This window comes from Dermochelys coriacea, chromosome 2 (genome assembly GCF_009764565.3).
Source record: "Dermochelys coriacea isolate rDerCor1 chromosome 2, rDerCor1.pri.v4, whole genome shotgun sequence".
Classification (NCBI taxonomy): domain Eukaryota; kingdom Metazoa; phylum Chordata; order Testudines; family Dermochelyidae; genus Dermochelys; species Dermochelys coriacea.
Window position 1 is genome coordinate 87,718,342 of NC_050069.1, and position 18,610 is coordinate 87,736,951.

The window sequence follows — 18,610 nt, forward strand, 5'->3', positions numbered from 1 at the left end:
GTCTGTTCATGCCTCCGGGCAGAGTTCCTCTGGGCAGCATCCGCTGACTCCCTTGACACCTTCAAGGAGCAGTGGGCGCTGTCCGGGGTTCTCTGCTAGATGTCCCCATCAGGTACCCTTTGTTTGACCCTTTGACCGCACTCCTGTTCCTGTTATTTTATTAGTTGTCCCCTGAAATCACTTGACTTCCAGGTCCTGTGGATCCCCCCCCTAGGCTGGGGGGGGGGGATGGGACCCTTTAGTACTTCCTGGATCCCAATAGGATCACTCTCCTGTAGCCATCTGGCCTGACCCTGTCACAATACATACCAACAAGCAGATGGTCCTCTATCTGATCAATGCTGTCAGGAAAAGTTTTGTTGAGAAAAAAAAAAGCTTTTGGGGGCATTTCCTGATCTGCGAGGGTGGGGAGAAATCTTTGAGGTTTCTTTTGCCTACAGTATTTCTTCTGGTTAGATCATGCCTGTTACAGTCATTTGATTTCACTTTACTTGCATAGCTGCTGAAGGGAGTTTGTTTCCAACTACTATAAATGTATTTTCTCCTACTGCCATTGCAGATAGATTTGATCTCACTCATTTACAAAAATTAAAACGATTCTGAAGGGATTAAAAAAATCCTTGTTTGACCTCTGTATATTTGTGTGGACGGAGGCAGGCAGCAGCATGCGTGCCCAGAAGCAGAAACTTAGACACCAAAAGAACATCTATCCTGAAAACTTAGGCACCAAGTGAATTTAGGCACCTATGGCTTTGGCAGGAGTTTTGTGAATCACAGTGGAGCCTCAAACTGGGACTTAGGTTCTTAAACCCCAGACTTATGCACTTAAGTACCTTTGTGGATCCCATCCAGGGTGTTTGGCCTCTTTAAAAGGTCCCTTTCATCTGTGACTAGTTAGGTGCCTCCTGATAAAGGGCAAAGGGCCTCGCTAAAGAGTAATGGGAAGTAGTGGCAATACTAACTGGAATTCTCAGGGATGAGGGGCAATGATGACACCTGCATGGATGGAAAGAGAGTGAAAAGTAGTGAAGACCTGATATAGAGAAATAATTGAAGAGAGTTGGTAGTACAGGACTGGCCAGAGGTGGGAAATGCTGCTGGGTAAAAGTCTCATGTGGAGGCCCCCCCAAAACAAGAGAGAGTGTCTAGAGGAGCTCATCAGTGGTGGGACTCACCAGTGATGGTGTCAGAGGAGCGGAATGCTGTGGAGAGCCCTATTGTAGAAGCCCTGACTTGAGGATTTGGTGGAACAGTAATAAGTAATATGAAGAATGGCCAGTGCTGTAGAATAGAGGCCTGAAATAGAATCACAGGAATTACAGAATGGGGTTGGTTCCATCCCAGGTAGATGGTCTGGAGAATGGGTGCTGGAATAAGGATAGAGGAAATGGGAAGTGGACTGGTTATAGATTCTCAGGTGGGGGACCTGAAGATAGTGTCCTTGGGGTGGGGATGAAACACTACTGCCTTTCTAGCTGTTCTACTTTTGCGGGGTGGTGATTTGATTTACTTGTAGGGATCTGCTGAGGCTTGGAAATGTACTAATAAATTATACCCAGAAAATGGACTTGAATTGGAAAAGGACATCATTCTTTTCCCTGGAGGGGGATCGAACCATCCTTTTGGTCTATTGTGTGGAAGATGGGCAACTCAGTTGACATGTGGGGACAGCAAGGGGAAATTGAGGTGAGTTTTGCTAGTACTGCTGCGGCCACATGGGAGTGAACCTTGTGACATCTGTCCTGCGAATATTGGAGATGGTGTACTGCTTTTCCACTGTAGCGTACTGCACTGAGGCTTGGCATCAATCACATGCTACATGTACATCACGCTCTGTTGCATCACCAGCTCTTCATGGTGTTCTCTGGAGAGAGCACATACATAGTCATCTGCTCCCGTCCCACTATAGCAGGCTGTGGAAACCACTGATATCCTCTGCTATTCAGAGCCATTTACAAGGAACTAGAGGCAAGAAGCCAGTTTTCATTTTCAATCTGAAATTGGGTAGAATGGCTGGTCAGAGCCAGGATTTAATTGCAAGTTGGCAGCTGCCACTTTGTGGTTACACTTCATTTGTCTCAGTCAGATTTAAGTTATTTTAGGCAACCCACAAATTCTCTTCACAAACACAAAAGGTATTAAGTACATGGGAAATACTTGCAGAGGTATTTTGGAGTGGGGGAGGAGATTAAAAACAAGCATAAAGATAATGTATTTCCTAATTAAAAGTTGAAATTAATATTGCATAAAACAAAACCACTTCTCAAGAAATTTCACCTCATTATTGATTCCTGGGCTGGGGATGGGGGGAAGAGCGGAAGAGAACCACTGGAACTTCAGTATCAAGCTTCCCTTATCTCAACAATAAAGTATGGGTGGATCATAGTCTTTTTAAGAGACAATGTCCACAGGATACCAGGCTTATTCATATTTCCTTATCACAAGGCAATTATTCCACCATCCTATCTTCAGAGCTCAGCTGTCAACCCTATCTGCTCTCCCATCAATGTTTTACAATAATTATTCCTCCCACACAATAATTATTCCACCCACATTCACTCCAAAGTTAATTAGCCATTATTGATCATTCCCTCCCAAGGATTCTGCAGTAGCTAGACTTCCTGCCTGCAGTGTGATGCAATTTTATTTAAATTTTTTTCTCAAATATTTGTGACCAAAATTACGTGTTATAGTTATTTTTACAAAGCATCACCAATTTTATAACATCAGTGACTCTTATTCCTAGAAAAATTAAAAATAAGCCTTGCTAATTTTCATAATACCATGTAAGAGTATGATGAGATAACAAGAAATAATTAAAGAAAAATCAGAACAGTAACAGTTAAGATGTTCAAATGAAAATTTATGCCAACATCAAGTATTCAAAATACTCAAATAAGGCCCCTCACAATCATGAAATTAAAAAAAATAATAAAATTGTGGTTATATTTATTTGCTTTCTGGTTTTTGAGCCTTTAGGGTGCACTCACTTTATGTCTTCAAACTTTTATCTGAAACAAATAGGGCTAAAAGCTTACTTTTCTAAAAAGAATTGAAAGCTGAGATTCCGATCTCTGAAAGCTGACTCCAGGAGCTTGCAATTTAATGAAAAACAATCACGAGCTTCATGAGGAAAAAAAACAACAATAGTTGGGGTCACTGTAGTTATATTGGGCCTGCATTATCCCAATTTAAGTTTCACTGGCACAAAGTTGGAGTAATGCAGTAGTGAATCAGGCTTGTTATATGTTGGATAAATGTTTGTGTTAAGTTGCTGTAATATACAGAGTACTGGAAATGAGAAGTAATGTATCAGCACTTAAATAAAGGATAAGAACACAAGAATGTCCATGCAGATCAGACTAATGATCCATCTAGCACAGTATCCTGTCTTCTGACAGGGGCCAGTGCTAGATGCTTCAGAGGGAATGAACAGGGCAATTATCAAGTAATCCATCCTCTGTCATCCAGTCCCATCTTCTGGCAGTCAGAAGTTTAGGGATGGTGAGAGCATGGGTTGCATCTCTGAACATCTTGCCTAATAGCCATAAATGAACTTATCCTCCATGAATAATGCTCTGTGTAGGTCATGGAAGTAACTGATTCTGTGACCGCCCTGACTTCTGCAGTGGCCAGTATACCTGGCCCAGGGGCCACTTGAGCAGCTTGGGCAGCCCCTGGGCCAGACGGTGCCCCTGGCTATTGCTGGGGCAGTCTTGGGCCCCCTACCTCCCACTAGCAGGAGTTTGGGCAGGGGAGGTTCAGGGCCGGGGGTTGAGATGCAGGAGGGACTCCCTGTGATAGCAACTCCCCTCCCTCAGCTCCTAGCTCCAAATGCTGCCTCCACCCGCAAGCACTGCCCCCACAGCTCCCATTGGCTGTGGTTCTCAGCCAATGGGAGCTGCAGAACTGGGGCTTGGGGTGGAGCGGAGGCAGCACGTGGCAGTAGGAGCTGGGGTCGCCACTTCCCAAGAGCTGGGTAGGGAGCCTGTCCCAGCCCCCCCAAACCCACACTCTCCGGCACCCGCGGCATACCCCCCCAGCCATGCCCCCCCAGGCCACCTTCCCAAGCCCCCCCCCACAAAGTTTTAGTCGGGGTATATAGTAAAAGTCATAGACAGGTCACGGGCTGTGAATTTTTGTTTACTGCCGGTGACCTGTCCATGACTTTTACTAAAAATACTAGTGAGTAAAACATAGCTTTACCCAATTCTCTTTTGAACCCCCTTATATTTTGGTCTTCACAGCATCTTCTCCCAATGAGTTCTTCACGTTGACTGTGCATTGTATGAAGTATTACTTTCTTATGTTTATTTTATATATATTCTACCTATTCATTTAATTGGGTGAGTCCGGACTCTTGTGTTATGTGCAGAGGTAAATAACACTTCCTTATTCACTTTCTCAATGCCATTCATGATTTTATAGACCTCTTTCATAGCTCCCCTTAGTCCTCTCTTTTCTAAGATGAGCAGTACCACTCTTTTTAATTTAGTTTCATACGGAAGTTGTTCCATACCCATAGTCATTTTTATTGCTCTTCTTTGTACTTTTTCCAGTTCTGAAATCTCCTTTTTTGAGATGGGGCGACTAGAAGTGTACGCAGTATTCAAGGTGTGGGTGTATCATGGCTTTATATAGTGACATTATTATATTTTTTGTCTTATTATCTATCCTCTTCTTAATGGTTCCTAACATTGTTAGCTTTTTTTGACAGCTGATGCACATTGAGCAGATGTTTTCAGGGAACTATCCACAGTAATTCCAAGATTCTCCTTCTTGAATGAAAACAGCTACTTTAAATCCAATCATTTTTATGGATAGTTAGGATTATATTTTCCAGTGTTTCCACTGTACTTACCAACATTGAATTTCATCTGCCATTTTGTTGCCCTGTCACCTAGTTTTGTGCGATCCTTTTGTAACTCTTTGCATTCAGCTTTGGACTTAAATATCTTGAGCAATTTTGTATCATCTGCAAACTCTGCCACTTCACTATGCATTTCCTTTTTCAGATCACTTCTGAATATGTTGAACAGCACTTTGGAGTACCCTTCTATTTACTGCTCTCAACTGTGAAAACTGACTATTTAACCCTACCCTTTGTTTTATCTTTTAACCTGTTACTATCCATGAGAGGACCTTCCTTCTTATACTTTGACTGCTTACTTTGCTTAAGACTCTTTGGTGTGGAACCTTATCAAAGGCTTTCTGAAAGTCCAAGTGCACCATATCAACTCTATCACCCTTGTCCACACGTTTGTTGATCCCCTCAAAGAGATCTAATGGACTGGCGAGGCATGCTTTCCCTTTACAAAAGCTGTGCTGGCTGTTCGCCAATATATCGTGTTCATCTATGTGTCTAGTAAATCTATTCTTTACTATAGTTTCATCCAAATTACTTGGTATTGAAGTTAGTTAGTTACAGGCCTACTGGCCTGTAATTGCCAGGATCGGCTCTGGAGCCTTTTTTAAAAATTGGTGTTACTCTAGCTCTCCTCCAGTCATCTAGCAGAGGCTGATTTAAGTGACAGGTTACATACCACAGTTACCACATACTTATGTAGGTAAGTAAATTTATGCATGAGAGTAGTTCTTTTCAAAATTACTCATGCATACAAGTGTTTGCTGATCCTAATTTGTTAATAACTATTGTTTTACAATGCCTTGCATATCAAGCAGAAATCAACTGTATTGTCAGCATGAGCATATGAACATGAGGAGCTGCAGCTAGAGACATGGGACCCTCTGCAAATGACCAAAGACCGATGCACCATTCAAATCCCACTTCTAGGGTAACTTGAGACCTTGTGCTGTTGCCACAGGAATAACAGGAGATTTGAACAGTTCTTTTCAGGTGAGCGAAAGTGAGAGAATGCATATGCATACCATACTTACATGTCTAATCTAGAAAGCTGTGGAATCTCCCACTATTCCTAGCATCTTTGATCTTTTTATCTTGATAAGAGTAATCAGACTGTGATTTCTCTTGGAATAATTAAAATGACAGCCCCCAGGGAATACACCATTCAGATATTCATTGATATGAATTAGGCAAACATCTTGAGATATTTTAGATAGCAGTTTCTTTGATATATCGCCATGTGGAGTGAGAGTCCATAGCCCTCTAAGGCCCCAATCCTGCAAACACTTCAACACATGCTTAACTTTAAATAAATAGTCTAATTGCCTTAATGGAATTAGTACTCATTTGAGTGAAGTTAAGTAAGTGCAGTAGTGGTTGCAGGATTTCGGTACAAGGAAGTAGTGAAAAATCACTTCAGTTCTCTTAATTCTTTGGAGGAATTGTGGGGTCTGATATAGAGAAAGATTGAAATTGGCACCAAACTGATTTAAGCGTGTGTACAAATTTATATATGAGCTGGAGTCAATAAGATTAGTCACACACATAAAACTACACAAATTTAAGTCTTTGCAGGATCAGGGCCTTAAGTGAAGGATACCGAGAAGTAAACTGGGAGTAGAGCCATTCCACTTTATTTGAAGAAGTTGAAAAAAATGAACAAATTGTTGGAGGGAAAAGGGGCCTTTTAAAAACTGAAAAGTTGTCTACATCATAATTTTCATTTTTTGCAAACCCTAAGCTTTTAAAAACCTTCCTTCAATTTTTATAAAAAAAATTGATTTTTTAAAACCAAAAACAGGTTTTGGTAAATAAAATGTAAATGATAATTTCAACAATGTGATAAAATAAAATTAAAAATATAAGCCTCCCACAGTTCCCCCCCAAAACTAAATAGTGAGTCTTCTTTTGATCATTTCAAATGAAAACAAATTCAAAACTTTGCAAAACTATTTATTGTGCTCGTTTTGTAAGATCTATAAAAGGATGTGACACATTTGATTGTGCATCATTGCCTGAATTTGTCCTTTTATTCAAAAAGTCTTCAATAAAGAAACTTCCTGCCGGAGCCTACTTCTTGCTGACCTCTGGGTCTCTACAGCTGTTTTATGACAGCATCTTCCTTACCCCACCAAAAGCTACCCTGTGTTTCAGTTGAGTGACTGAAAAAGCATGCCAAGAAATCTCTGTGTTAGATAAATTGGTGGTTTGAGAATCAAAGAGATGACCCCATCCAATTTAAAACGAGCAAACAAAGACAGTCTTAGATACTAACAAGCTTCCTTCATTTTGTCATACTATGCAAACCTTGTCATACTTGCTGCATACTGTCAGCTAGAAAGAGTAGCAATGTACCGGTAGAAGTTTCGTTGTTCCTGCTCAACAGCAATACTTCATCTATCCAAATCACCTATCAGCTCGGTATCTTCTCCATTAGATCCTCTGCAGCCTGATCCACATAAGTGACCCCTGTACCTGTGTACAGCCCCATTGACTTCTATAAAAACGTGACCAGCTTGAGTCCCATGGATCAGATTGAAGGATGGAACCTTGGTATTAGTACATCCACACATATTAGCAATATGTTCTAGTATTGACTAACACCCAATATAATTAACACCTTATTTACCTTAGCTGCCAAAATGTTTCCTCATAAACCTCCCTAGGTTACCTAAACCCACAGATTTCCACCAAAAATCTCAGTTTTTCCTGAGATCACGTTCTTTACTTGACCCCAATCTCCCCATCACATTCTGTTCCTTCTCTCTCTTCCCTGACTTCCATTCAATCTAATGTTTTTAACCCATTGATCCAAAATGGCAGGCTGTGGGACAGGACAATGAAAATCCCATGCTTTTTGCTTCTATTTTTTCAAATGTTATGTTGACTTTGTCTCATATGATTTTTTTTTCTTACCCTGCTACAGTTCAAAGAAAGAAAAAAACCTGATGGGAGATTTCAAACATTAACCTCATTTCCACCAAAAGGCCAGCCCCAACCAAAAGGCTTTTTTCTTGCTGCACTACAGGCAGGAATAAGTTGAAACTGATTAAAAGGGCAAAGGGAAAGAGCCCAAGCTTCTAATGTTGCCAGCAAATTTTATCTTTTTAGCAAAGCAGGAATCGGGATCATTGTAAATGGCATAGATATCAGCTGTCTTGGAACTCCATCTCATCTTACACTTTGTAATGCATCCCCAGGGAGACCCTCCCCACAAAAATCTGTCTGCTATTGAAGGCTATTTCTGAGTGAAATAATCATCACCCAAGAACTTACACAGATGCTGTGTGCAGTGGATAGAGTAAAATACAGTACAATAGAGTACATAGCATTAATCTTTAAGTAGAACAAAGTAATGTAAAGCTTTTAGAAGAGATCACTGATGCCAATGAGGAGTGTGTAGGGCATTTCAAACACTGGTAATAATTTTTTAAAAATGAATCACATTGTATTAAGAGGCCAGTGGGGTGATGCAGAATCTTATCACTGTCAGTTAAACAGGTAAGCATGTGGAAATCTTACAAGCAGTAAGAGCTAATACAGTAGTACATGTTAATGCTCACTCAGTGAATTCATCTCCACTAATCAGAAGGGGATTAGAGGTGATAACTAAATGCAAAATGGGAGAAGGTTTTAACTGCCATAGTAAGGTCTCTATAAGAAGTGAGACTAAGATAATAAAAAAAAATCACAGATTATTTACCATGTTTTCACAGAGCATCATCCCCTCCCCTCTGTCTCACCTACCATACACAAACACAGGAAATATTCTCAGTGGACACATCATTAGACACTAACTTAATAGTAAGTAGAATCAACAGCCATAATAGGACTAATGCTTAAAAAGCAGAGGATGAATTAGAGGAATCACTGACAGAGTCAATTTGAGTATCAGAACCTGATGGAATTACATTTAGAGCTACTATGTGCTAGAGAAAACTAGATCTAAAGTATGGGACAGAAAATTGCCCAAGAGTTTCCCTCCCCCTGCTCTAATTGTATGCAGTCAATAAATCCAAAATCCTCAGCTAATTACTATCTAAGCTCTTATAAAGAATCCACATGTTACTGTACGAAAGAGGATTATATTGTAAATTTACACAAAGGCTTGATAATCACATGTGCCATAGGACTGGACTTCATGATAACAGACAGGCTATGTTTATAGAGACCATTGTTAAGAACACTTTTTTGGCAACTGTTTTCACTCATACCTTTTAGTCACTTCACTACTAGTTGATTCTGCTGACATGCAATGTTTTAAAAGAATCCTCACATTATTTACACATGCTAACTATTTACGTGTATCCCATACTGCAGTGGTTCTCAAACTTTTTTTCATGGACCACTTGAAAATTGCTGAGAGTCTCGGCAGACCACTTAATGTTCTTTCCAAATGTTGTTTGTAAAGCACTGTGGATAAAGCGCTATATAAAAAAAATACTCAACTTTTTTTGTTCTACAAATAAAAGCACACAACTCATATTTTAATATCAGTAGTCTTACCTTTCTAATGCGATGGATGTGCCTTCTCTCCCTTGCTGCGACAGCCCCTGAGCTGGGGCTGGGAAGGAGGGGGGGTGTCTCTCCCCCATCACAGCAGCCACAGAGCTGAGGCTGGGAAGGAGGGCTGTCTCTCCCTGGCAGCTACAGCCCTGGAGCTGGGGAAGGTCGCCTCTTTCTCTGGCCGCCACAGTCCTACATGTCCCAAATTCTCCCCCACCCTCTCTTCTCATCCCACTGTCCCCTCCCACCTCTCCCTCTATTCCCCCCAAGGACACCACCTCACCTTACATGTGCGTCTTCTCTAGGGTCCAGGTACCTAATTAGTGGAGCCACACCTGCACGGCTCCACTAATTAGGTGGGTGGCCCTTCATTCTCTCATGTATGGCCGCCCAGGTGCTCACCTTAGAGGGAACTATCCGCAGACCACCTGAATGGCACTCTCGGACCACTAGTGGTCCATGGACCAAAGTTTGAGAACCTCTGCTATACTGCAATAAAGATATTACTCAACATGCATTCATATAATTTGGTAAGACATTTACACAGTACTTAGTAAAGTGTTTTTGACTATCTCTCATTTTAAAATGAAAAAAACCCCAGTCATTTAAAAAAGACAGATTCTTTAAACACATAATACTTAATATAGAGGGTTAGAGAGTTCATGAAATAATGGATTGTGGCAAAAATCTACAAAAGCATTTAAATATTTGTTCAAGTAATAACTGAAATCTTCTGTGATGGTATTTATGGTCCTTTTAAATCACATTTATATGAATGATTTGCTTTTGTTCACAGGAATCTTTGAGGAAAACAAGGTTTCACAAATGCATTCAAGTTAAGATTTCCACCAAAGTGCTTGTAGACATCTTGAAGTCTCCAGTTTCCCTCTGACTATTTATAAATATTTCAGTTTTCCAATCAGGACCAAAAATTATACCATGTGACCTGAGCAATAATCCTCTATCATGAACAAACAACAAATAGCTGAAGGTAGGGCCAAAATGAATAGTGCATGAACAATTCATGAGATTAAAATATGTTCACAAAATATGAGTAATTTTTAATATTCATAACAATCAGAGTGTTTAGGACAATTCACAAACAGAAAAAAGCTAAAAAAAATTGCGGAGCTAAAACACAGTCATTACTATGTCAGTCAGATGGTTGTAATCCTCTGTGGTAGGATTTTTAGGGAAGACAACAGGAGGAGCTTGGCAAAGAGAACCAGGACATACCCCAAACTTTTTGATAGCGGTCATTGGATCTTTTCTGTCTGCAGAAAGCAAACAAGAATTTTTTGTTTCAAGTCCCCTGAGAAAGGCACAATCTTCACTGAAGCTCATTTCATTTACCCCAGAAGCATGAGAGGCTGAGTCAAGACCAATAGGGGTCAAAACTGCTTTCAGGGAGTTTTTGTGCTTCAGTCTGGATTTATAGACTATAAGTCATCAGCTCCATCTTTTGCATTAAAAAAATCTCCCCAAAACAATGCTAAGATTTAACAGCTAAAATTTCCTTTTACATAATGCTGGTGACTAAAAATGTAGAAGAGAAATAGTAGATATATTTTATCTTTTAAAAATGGCTATTTCTAAGGATTTTTCAGGGGTCAGTTTAGTACACTTTGGTCCAGGGATCAGGGGAGTTTGGGACCATCTAGTGGAGAAACTAAATTCAGTTCTGCCCTCGCTTTCAAAAACTTTAGGAAATAGATTCCCCCTGAAACTCTTGAAAAATTTATCTAGGTTTTGATTTGAACAGTAATTTGAAAGCAGGACTTTTTAATACCCTCCACAAAAACCAACCCTTTGTTAATCAAATTTATGAAGTGAGAGGGGATTAAATTTGTTATTCTCTGTGGGGTCTATTCACTCTCATTTTCACTAACAAGAGTTCTATAGTCTATTCATACTAGAAGGAGAACAGATCACTCTCTGATTAGCGTGTCTGTCTCTAAACAGTGTTTGTTTTATTGAAAGTAGATCCTCGTTCAGGAATTTACTCTATAATTAAAAAAAACCAACGTACTATTGGCTGTATAACTGGCCAGGCTGGCGCACACAAGTAACGTATCTCGTCTGTGACGGGACCAGGACCAGGACCAGGACAGAATCCTGAAGTGGACAAATATGCAACAAAATGCAAGGGAGGAGGGAGATGGGGAATAGGACATTTGGCCCAGGTGTATGCAGGTTTTTAATCTCCTCACTTCCATTGAAATCAATGGATGTTAGGAGCCTAAATAGCTTTTGTGGATTTCGGCCGCTCTTCCTGGTCTAAGGCAGTTAGTGATTGGTATATAGCCTGAATCATGAGGACAAATATATTTTATTAAGTTTTTATACTAGCTAGTGTAACAGCAGTTACTATTATTCATAGAAAAGTGAAATTCAATATTGCCCAGGAGCCAGCATTATTTTTGAGGATTCAGGTGGTAAATAAGACCTATGTTTAGCATCACCATAGGACAAAATTTCATAAACATCTAATAATTCCTTAAATCCAGCTAAGTAAGGTCTTTGTCTCAATATCTTGTGGCAGTAAATTCCATAGATCAATTCTTATCTGCCCCAAACTTAACACAAAGTTAAGGTTGTTCAGTGGTTCACTGTGCCTTTCCAGAACAATGAGTTCAGCTGTGCTCAAGCCTCTGAAAACCAGGAAATACAAAAATTAAGGTACTTGTCACCCCCATAAGGCAACTGAACTCTGTAGCTGGTAATAGCCACTGGGAATGGTTCAGTAATGCATGACTACGAATTGTCTGTGGGCATTATCTTTGGACTTGTGTGTTTTCTCAAATGTGTCTCCACATTTGAGAAAGGCAACAGAGGTAATTTTCCTTCTGTGGAGCTGGAAATTGTAGTAACAAGAGCTGAACCCATGGTAATTTAATAAAAAATTACTAAATTCATTTTAAATAAAAATGGTTATAGATAGAAGCCCGACACTACGGCCTTCCGGTCCCCACACTCCCTTCATTGCTTCCTCCATCGACAGTCTTCCAACCCCCACATTGCTTGCCACCACAAATATTTCCCCCTTATTGCTCTGAAATTCCCATGCATATAATTTTTTGGTGAAGAGGTAGTGAATAAGAATCTGAAAATGTTATCAGCAATTTATGTTGGGGGCTATGTATCAGGAACACTTTGACCAAATGGCTTGTGACCTTATTTTCCTTTGGTCACACTCAGTCCCCTTGTTCAGGGAAAGGGGAAAGAGTGAGTCATGCCTAGATTATTTTACCTGCATACTAAAACCTTTCATCTTCCCTCTATTTAATTGATGGTATTTTCTCTGTCAATATTCCTAAAGAAAAATCAAAGTTGGCACATGAATTTTAGAATATTGCTCTTAGAATCTGTCAAGATTCGCAGTCTAGCAAGGTAGCAGTGGCATTAGGAAGGCTTAACTCTGAGGTGGTTTCCAGGGCACTGGAGAAGTAGGTTAAATTTAAGGGTTTTGGATTCCCAAGAGAGGTATTCGGGTGACCTTGGGACTGGGTGAAAAAGGAACTCCAGTGAATAGTGCTGGATTTAAACAAAATGCAAAAAAGATAATAAAAAAACCCCAAACCAAAATCCAGTTATTGCAGGCATAGGTGCTGGAACTATGCGTGCTGGGGTGCTGCTGCATCCCCTGGCATGAAGTGTTTTGCATCATATTCAGGGTTTACAGTTTCGTTCAATGGCTCAGCACCCCCCTTATATAAACTCCAGCACTTCTGATTGCAGGACTAATCCTGGGAACAGGACCTCTGTGTAGAGAAGTAGGAGAGTTAGCCAGTTATGTGGGAAATATTGAAAAAGAAAAAAAGAGTGATATGGAAGAGCAAAGAGATATAAAAGGTACTGTCTCAGGCATTTTTGAAACAAAATTTGTTACAAAATTAGAGAGGCATTTTAAATACCTGTGTAAAGGAATGCTTGGCAGAGTACAGTAGAGGTCTGTTAAATGCCACTGAAATTTTTTATAGATGAGACCCACTGACAGCCATGGAAAATTTAGTATCTAGTTTTTTATTAATTATTATTATTATTAATCCTCTGGCAAAGAAAGCCCAAATCAAGGCATCAGTTTCATGAGGATTATGTCTGGTGACTAAAACTTTACAAATGAAATGTGCCACTTTGGGGGATGAATGCAAAAAGCATAAAGAATAAGTCAAAGTTGTAGAATATGAAACAAACTAAATGGAAAAGAATCCTGAAAGGTCAGGGAAAAAAACCCAAAACAGTGTCCGTTATCTATTTGCATAAATCTAAAGAAAAAAAGTGGCCATCCTTCAAGGACTGTATTTAGTGAGTACAGCTTTGCTGGCACAGTGTACTAAGTTAAGAAATAAGTGAAAAAAAATCATAAACTAAGAGCTACCAAAAAAACTTGGCGGAGAAAATGTGTTATTTTGGGAGATAAGTGATTTAAGGAAACAGAATTAGAAGTTAAAAGGAGCTTTTGCATCCGATGAAGTGAGCTGTAGCTCACGAAAGCTTATGCTCTAATAAATTTGTTAGTCTCTAAGGTGCCACAAGTACTCCTTTTCCTTTTGCACAAAGGAACACTTCAGAGTTCAGAGGGAATTAAGCAGTTGGAGGTTGTGGAAATGTTTAACACTTTCACCATTTAAGAAGTGAATGCTTGGTTTGATAATGAAACCCAGTTACTGAAGTGTAACTTGGTACAATCATGCTTGGTGAAAATCCTGAGTAATTGAACAAATTATGCAAATAAGAGGTCAAGTGGCATGCTTTCCTCTGCCCCCCCAAGAAGTTTTTACAGCCATTCTGAAAGGAAACTGGGACCTTACCAATGAATGTATCCATAAATCAATTGTGCTGGCTGCTGCATGCACAGAGACAATCTGATTTAAATTGTTTGACTATGGACAATTTAGTTAAAATCATTAAAGGAAATAGAAATCCCTATATGGTTTAACTGCTTCCAAATGTACAAGCAGGGATGTAACCTGGGCACAGAAAAGGAAGGTAATAAATTTTAGTGCTAAGTTAAAGCAAAAAATAAATGAAACAGCAGTTGAAACTGCCTGTCAGAAACAGTTAAGTACAACAGTGAGCTTACGAAAATCTCAGACAGCTGAGATACAGAAGAAAAATAAGGGAGCAAAAAAGGCAGTATAATATGTTGCTAGAATACAGCAATTATCAGAGCCCAGGCCAAAAAGTTCTCACCTCTGAAGACCTTATTCAAAGGCTTAAATATAAAAAGAGAGTTTGCAATCTAGAAATGTAGGCAACTTAAATGTGTTACTTATTCATAACTTACAATCTACAAAAGGAAAACTTCAGGAGGTAAAACCATTTTAGGAAAGAAGGTGGTTCATGGGCTTTGCTGGCAAGGCTAAGCCGAGCAAGTTTAAAATGTTTATTTGGTCCCTCATTATAAACTGTTTACAACATAGCAAAGGACCACAGAATTTAAGAAAACACCTATTTACAAAGAAATGTCTGAGTAAAATGAATTGGCCTTTAAAAGATTCCACTAAAAATCTACCCAAATCTTTCAATCAGTGTTGCAAAGCTGACACACACACACACCTTGGGCCGCTGCTAACATCTCTTAGCAATCTTATATTAAGTTTAGAGAGACAAGGTGAGTGAGGTAATATCTTTTATTGCACCAATTTCTGTTTTTGAGAGAGACAAGCTTTTGAACATAGACATGAAGAGCAGCTCTGAGTAAGCTTGAAAGCTTGTCTCTCACCAACAAAAATTGGTCCTGTGACAGGCTGGATCACAGAAACCACCTTGGCCACCTGATGTTCTTTGACTACCTCTGAGTCTGTTTTCCCTGCCAGCTTAGGACTTCAGTGCCCTGCCTGGTTTGAGCCAGACACACTTGCCTGCTGCAAACACAGCCCCCTTTTAACATCCAACCGCTGCAGGCTTAACTGAAAATGGCTTAAGTAGTGTTCCTGTCTAACACTCAGATGCCCAACTCCCAATGGGGTCCAAACCCCAAATAAATCCATTTTGTAAAGCTTATACAGGATAAATTCATAAATTGTTCACCCTCTATAACACTGATAGAGAGATATGCACAGCTGTTTGCCCCACAGGTATTAATACATACTCTGGGTTAATGAATAAGTAAAAAATAATTTTATTAAATACAAAAAGTAGGATTTAAGTGGTTCCAAGTAGTAACAGACAGAACAAAGTAAATTACCAAACAAAATAAAATAAAACACGTAAGTCTATACCTGATACAGTAAGAAAGTGATTACAGATGAAATCTCACCTGCAGAGATGTTCCAGTAAGCATCTTTTACAGACTAGCCTCCTTCTAGTCTGGGTCCAGCAATCACTCCTACCCCTGTGGTTACTGTCCTTCGTTCCAGTCTCTTTCAGGTAACCTTTGGGGGTAGAGAGGCTCTCTCTTGAGCCAGCTGAAGACAAAATGGAGGGGTTCCCAGGGGCTTAAATAGACTCTCTCGTGGCTGGTGCCTTCCTCTCTCCTATCCAGAAATCAGCTCCAAGATGGAGTTTTGGAGTCACCTGGGCAAGTCACATGTCCATGAATGACCAAGTTCTTTACCAGCCAGGCCACATTCCTGGGAAAGTTCAGATGTGGACTGGCATCTCCAAGTTCATCGTTGGCTTAAGTGTTTCTTGATTGGGCACTTACTGAGAATAGTCTGGGGCTACTTAAAATTAAACGAGGGCATAGCCAATATTCATAACTTTGAATACAAAAATGATACATGCATACAAGTAGGATGAATATATTCAGTAGATCATAACCTTTCCAGAGATATTACATGGCATATGTAGCATAAAACATATTCCAGTTATGTCACATTTACATTCATAAGCATATTATCATCAAGCATTATGGGGTGCAACATCACAGGTCCAATAAAAAATATTACCTCACCCACCTTTTCTCTCTAATACTTTGGGACTGGCATGGCTACACAATACTGCATACAGTCTTAACTTTGTTAGTTAACCTTTTGGATGTCTCAATGCTTTTACAAAGTTTAACTTTTTAAATTAATTTAAACATTAAACACAAATTAGTAAATAAAAATAGGAAGTAAAAGGGTTACCAAAACCAGGATAGTGGGAAATACCTGGATCTCTTTTTCAGTAACAAAGCAATAGCTGAAAAAGGTATTATATAAATTAAATTCATATAGATAATATTGTATAGCAAATAAACAGTAAAACATACAAAAGTGTGCATTCCCATGCAACATGCAATGTATACAGTAAAAAAGTAAACAAGCCATGCTACTTAATTAAAATCCTATAAGGGCTCGAAAAAAGAAGTCAATATGTTGTGTTCTCTTTTTCAGATAGTTGTGTGCTTTGAAAGCAAAAACCAACCCAGAATCAAGGAAAAATCCAAACAAAACCAGTAAATAACAGTAAAGCCCAAACACCAAAATCCTGTTCAAAAATACCATCCAAATTGTTTTCTTTTAACAGATTATTAATTAAAGCTACTTTGAATGGTGAAGCAGCCATTGAAAAACATTACAAAACCTCCAACCATTAGAATTCTGTCCAAAAGTTCTGCTTACTAAAGAAGTAAAAAAAAAAACTAACCCCCCCGCCACCAACTATATGGTAGAGTTTTGTAAATAAAAAGATTAAAATGTCCTATACTGGAAACAGGTCCAGATAATTTAGGGTTAAGACCTATTAAGGAGATATTGTACAAAAATGTTCAGTTTGTGTGTCAGTGTTACTATACACAGGCCAACAACTCTCTCAAGCAAAGGGTGTGCTCACACATCAGTTTTAACTTAATCCATAACAAGGTTTCACGCAGTTCATAATACAGTCTAAAAATCCATATAGCTTTTGCACATTGAGATGTTCTCATTGTTGTCCTCAACAATGCCTAATTTCCCCCCCCCCCCCCGCTTCTCCCTGTTAACTTAAAACCTGTCAAGGTGTCTGAGCTGTTCCAATTGTGCCTTCAAATGTGCCTTCCTTGCATTAGTCTACATTGACTTTCATCTACATTGTGTTGCCCAGTCAACTAGTTTTGTTAAACTCCTCTGAAGTCTCTCACAATCCTCTCTAGTGTCAGCTAACCAAAATAATTCCATACAGACACCTCTGATGTTTTGAGGATCACCTAGACCAGTAAGAGGCTTTCACTGCCTGCCCTGTAGCCTTCAGGCATCTTATACTGTGCTGCTATGGCTCAGATGCCTGACACCGGTAGCCTGTCCACAGGCACAAAGCCTCAGCAGCCTAGTTACTCCTGGCAGTGTGATACCAACAGCCCTTTCAGTCCTGAGTGTCCCCAAATCTGTTTTCGGAGTTCTGAATTACCAGGCACTCTGACTTTTCTCTTTTTCTGGTTCTTCACCCTTGAAGGTGTGAAACCAGCTCTCTAGACCTCAGGTTACTTTGATGCACACACTCTCCACACAACAGAAACCAGTTTGGGGTAAAAACAGAGGTTTATTTAATAGAAAAACCACAGATTCAGAGATGAAATAGTGAGGAGAGCAAACCTACAAGTTATACAGTAAATATTCAGTCTTGACACTTCTATGTTAGAAAAAATCCCTTTTCTAATACAAGTTACCTATTGCCACTGAACAGTTGACCATTGTACCCCCAAACTGTAGGGGGGAATCCAGTGTGGAGGGAGGAATCCAGGTTCCTGCTTAGAGGCTGTGCTGTCCCTCAGTTTCTGGATGAAAATTTCAATTTCCAGCCTTCCTTTTAAAAGACTTTGTCTCCCCTTTCCTGGCATGGTGACTCATGGTTATTCAGAATGGTGAAAATTCCCAGTTGTCTTAGGGCTTGTCTCCACTTACTGGGGGATCCATGCGTGGTGATAGATCCACAGGGGATCAATTTAGTGGGTCTAGTGAAAACTCACTAAATTGACTGCCGATTGCTCTCCTGTTGACTCCGGTACTCCACCGGAACAAGATGCATAAGGTAAGTCGACAGGAGAGTTTCGCCCATCGACCCAGCGCGGTGTAGACACCGCAATACGTTGACCTAAGGTACATCGACTACAGCCACATTCACGTACCTGGAGTTGCATAACTTGGGTCGACTTAGCCCCGTAGGGTAGACCTGCCCTTAATGTCTTTCCATTAACTCTCATGTCCCATCATATATCTTTTCCTGGGTTGTACAATGGAACTTGAGTCTGGTTTTGTGTAAACACTGGGTGTGGGAAGTGCCTCTGCCTGGCTGATCACTCACTGTCCTGCTGTGAGGGAATGCTGAAGTTTGAGA